The sequence below is a fragment of the Cololabis saira genome, chromosome 18, assembly GCF_033807715.1.
Source record: "Cololabis saira isolate AMF1-May2022 chromosome 18, fColSai1.1, whole genome shotgun sequence".
Taxonomy (NCBI): Eukaryota; Metazoa; Chordata; class Actinopteri; order Beloniformes; family Belonidae; genus Cololabis; species Cololabis saira.
The window spans coordinates 30,986,742-30,991,450 of NC_084604.1; the positions used below are offsets into that span (position 1 = coordinate 30,986,742).

The following is a 4,709-nucleotide window of genomic DNA, read 5'->3' on the forward strand; positions in this document are numbered from 1 at the left end:
GACGTATCACTTTTGGCAGGAATGAAAGGTTAGGAATAAGGGATACCTTATTAAAACCCGGTGCAAATTGCAGGCAGGAAGGGTGAACAGAGAGAGCCTGCATCTCACCCACCCGTTTGGCTGAAGACAAAGCCAAGAGCAAAGCAGTCTTAAATGACAATAATTTCATGTCAATTAATTCCAGAGGCTCGAACGGGCGCTGGCACAGGGCATCGAGCACCAGAGAGAGATCCCAGGATGGGACAAGGGTCCTGGGGACCAGGAGCCTCCGGCGTGCGCCCTTCATAAAGCGACACACCAACGGGTGCTGACTGACAGTATGTCTCCCAAAGCCAACATGGCAGGCAGAAATGGCAGCCAGATATACCCTAACGGTAGAGAAAGCCCTCCCCTTATCCATCAGCTCCTGCAGGAAGCACAATACCTCCGCCATGGAGCACTGATAAGGGACAACGTTATTCAGTTCACACTAACCCTCAAATACACCCCATTTAACATTGTATAATGAGCGTGTAGACGGAGCCCCGGCACCCTGAATGGTTTCCACCACCCTGGGTAAACCAACAGCGGTTAAATTCAGCCTCTCACGGGCCAGGCCCACAGAGCCAAGCGCTCCGGATGGGGATGAAAAATCTCCCCGTTCGTCTGGGACAGCAGGTCCCTGCGTAACGGGAGTGGCCACGGCTGGGCTGAGAGCCTTTGAACTAACTCCGCAAGCCAGTGTTTCCTTGGCCGGCGCGGAGCAACCATAATTATTGAGAGATGATGCTCTCTCGCTCTCGCCAGAGTGGGAGATATTAGGCTGAGGTTTGGAAACGCGTAAAGCAGTGCGTTTGGCCACGGGTGTGCCAGCGCATCCACCCCCACTGGTGCATCGTCGCGAGCCAGAGAGAAGAACAGAGGAAGCGTTTGTTCGCGATGCGAAGATCTCTATAGAAGCCTGGCCGTATCTCTCCCATATTTGCCTCACCACCTGGCGATTGAAGACCCACTCGCCGTACAAGGGATTTCCTCTTGAGAGGAGATCTGCCCCTGTGTTCATCCTGCCCGGGACGTGCGTCGCTCGCAAAGACAGCAAATGCGCGCCGCTCCAAGTTAACAAGGCGTGAGCCAACTTGTGCAGCCGCAGGGAGCGGGTCCCTCCCTGGTGGTTTATATAAGCCACCGTCGTGGAATTGTCGCTCCTTACCAAAACATGACAGCCCTGGAGGAAGGGCAGGAAATGTTTCAGAGCCAGAAATACCGCTAGCAGCTCCAAATAATTTATGTGGGTGCAGCGCAGCTGTAAAGGCCACATTCCGTTCACCGATCTTCCCTCGTGAACAGATCACCAGCCGGTCAGGCTGGCATCATGTAATCACTTTCCTCTGTGACACATACACGAGCGGGGCTCCCTGGCTGAAGAGAGCCAGGTCCCGCCATTGGCTCAGAGCTGTGAGGCAAGCTGCCGTCACCGTAACCGGGCGGGAGCGGTTACGTCGGGGGCATAAGTGTAGTGAGGCCACCCATCGCTGTAAATCTCTCATTTTCATCAGGCCTAACGGGACCACCGCTAATAGCGAAGCCATCGAGCCCAGAAGACTGAGACACCCCTTGAACTGCACCGTGCGTCCCTCGCTGAAGCGGGACAGACACTGATAAAATTTCTCCCTCCGCCTGTCTGTCAGAGTGGCTCTGAAGGAGAGGGAGTCTATTGTGATGTGTTGAACAATAATATAAAATCCAGTTCAGAAGTCTGTTGTGGTGTAGTGAGTTTTCTTCAGTAAGCCGGCGGTGAGCAGACCTACGCAGAGCGTGTCTGGGTTGGTGTGCTGACCACGAATGGTTTGAAATCATTACTTTTATACAGTAAGTTCAAAGCACAAAAAGCAGGAATAAACAAGCCAAGTGAGAGAAAAAAAGGAATTTACAGTCAGATGTGATCTGTGGCCAAATGCCGTTATCGGGCATTTGGCATGACTGTCACTAAGTTGTAAATTACCCCATAGGGTGTTCTTGTGATTCAAGTCTGTGGCCAAATGAGTTGGTATTAACATATCAGTCATGAACTTCGTCATATGGCATTCCCGTGGTTCAAGTCTGTGTTGAAGCCAGTTCAAAAGGTGTGAGCCCTGCAGGGGGTAGGAAGCTGGAGCTTCACGTCACAATGGTGTGACAATGCCTCAACAGATGCCCAGATATTCTATGCACTGAGTTGGCGTCAGACAGCTCTTTGCATAGTTTATTCTGAAACCCAACCCCGTGAGATGAGTTATCAGAGTAGCTGAATCTTGGGCCGACAGGGCTTCCGTGTCTGAACAGAGGAGGTAATCGTCTATGTACGAGTGAATCCTTAGCCCTGAATCCCTCAGAGGATTCAGAGCGGCCTCCACGCACTTGGTGAACACCCTCGGAGCTAGTGACAGCCTGAATGGAAGTGTCATGTACTCGTAGGCCGTGCCCTGATAGGTAAACCTGAGAAATTTCCTGTGCGCTGGGAGGATATGGACGTAGAAATACGCATCCTTCAGGTCGACTGAAGTAAACCAATCGCCTGAACCTATGGCTCGAGACAACACTGTGAGAGTGAGCATTTTGAACCTGTACTTCCTCAAATAACAGTTCAGAACCTGCAGATCCAGGATGGGCCTCAGCCTCCCCCCTCTCTTCAGGACCGTGAAATACCTGGAGTAGAAACCCAGTTGAATTTCTCCCTCCGGAACGACCCTGATCGCTCCCTTGCTCAGTAGAGAGGATATTTTCCTCCTCCAACACTCGAGCAGCGTTGATCATTTGAATTTTTTAGCTGTGCCTTGGCGAGGAGCCTGGTTGCAACAGATGAGTTTTTATGCAAACGTGTGGGGAACGGTGTGCACTGTGGTGAACTGGTGCACGTTGGCCACACTGAAGCAGTGAGGAGCCCCCACCTTCCAGGCCAGAACTGGGCTGGAGGGCGGGTGAAACAGGGAGAACTGGGGGAACGTGTGCTCGAGCTGTTAAGTGGCTGCGGGTCGGGGGAACAGAAAAGGCCGCCACGCGGTACTTTTGAGGACAGATTAAAGCATCTGGCGCTCTCCTCCATTTTGTGGGTGGAGGGAGGGTCAGTGCATCTGCCCCGAGGGGAAAAGGGACAGGAACCTCCAGGTGCTGATACCAAGTCCCCCCAGAATGGTGAGGTGAATCAGGTGGCACGCCTCTTCTTCCCGTCCGAAGGGTTAGAAGGGCGGTTTTTAGCCACGGCCGCGGCAAAGGATTGCTTGCCCCACGGTTTGTGGCGTGGGGTTCTTCACCTCGGGATTTTCAACCCATTCCTCAGCGGTCCCACTCACCTGCCGTGAGTGGGACCGCTGGCGACCCCTGGCCGTAGCTGCAAAGCTCTGGCGAGGAGGCTGGGGCGGGCGGGGAGCAGGTCTACGAGGGAGGCAGAGGTTGAAAGCCTCTCCCTCTTTCTTCCTGAGTTCGCATGCCTGCTTCATGGTGTCGATGGCAGGACCGAACAGGCCCTTAGACGGGTCGAATTCGGCGTCCATGATGTCCTGTTTTTCCTTATCAGCCAAGTTGGACAGGTTCAGCCATAACGACCGCTCGCCTGCCACAGCGAGGCCCATGGAGCGGCCACACCCCTGCACAACACCCCGGGTGCTGGCGAGGATGAGATCGGTTGTGATGCAGATCTCCTCCCACACAGCCGGGTTGGGGGAGCCCGAGTCGAGCTGTTGCCCCACGTCCACCAGTAGCTCTGCATGGTAAGCAGAGAGGAGCGTGACAACGTTAAGCGCCCTCACAGCCTGGGCTGAGGATGCAGGAGACAAGGTTGCACGGCGGTCAGGGTGGAGGTGGGAGGCGACAGACTGCTCCACCGGTGGCGGCCCGGGGAGCCCCATCTCCTCCATGGCCTGGACATCCAGCCCGGAAAAACCCTTGAGGCCCAGAGGCTTATCCCAGTAGCGCTTCATCTCCCTGACGCATGCTGGGACAGCAGGCATGAGTTGCTTGGCGGGGGCCTGTGAGTTGGGAAGGACTTTCCCATCATACAGATCCCTTTTGGGTCCCTGGCCGGCCTGGGGGACCGGCCACTCGAGGCCCAGTCTAGCTGCAGCCCGTTTGCAGACGTCGTATGAATTGACGTCGGATGAGAGAGTCAGAGCCGACCCGCTCTGAGCACTGGGAGGCCTGGACTGCTGAGGGAGGATGGCATCATCCTCATCCTTCTCGTGATCCTTGGCAAGGAGGTCGGACGCAGCGTCGTCGTCTTCCTCGCCGCCGCCGCTCATCAGCACGTCCTGCTCGAGCTGAGTGAGCAGCTGGAGGTTGGACGAGTCCATAATGTCACCCCATTCCGGCGCTGGAGGCTTGTTATCCGGCCGGAGAGGGTGACAGTCTCTGCCCGAGATATAAGAGCCCGGCACTCATTCCTGAGGCTGCCGCCATGAGACCGGGGAAAAAAGCTGCCTTGACGGGGCTCCCGGTGGTGAAAGTGTCGGGAGGGAGCTAGCAGGTGTAAGCTGCTAGACCGACGGGATGAGCTCGCCTCGACGCGTTAGCTATCCCCTCCACAGACGGGCTAGTAGGGGGTAAGGGCTACTAACTGGACTTAACTCGAGTTAGCAGGTGTAAGCTGCGGGCACCGGGGAAAGAAGCTTTTCCTGGGCTAATATTAGCAGACTGACAGGGCGACCTACCAGTCTGAAATTGCGTTATAAAACACAATATTCCTCAGCGAATGCCGA

At 55.2% G+C, this 4,709-nt stretch overlaps 1 pseudogene; it reads right to left on the reverse strand.

Annotated features, from left to right (window-relative positions):
- Positions 1-576: 576 nt before the first annotated feature.
- Positions 577-4,304, reverse strand: LOC133464807 (uncharacterized; annotated as a pseudogene).
- Positions 4,305-4,709: the final 405 nt, after the last annotated feature.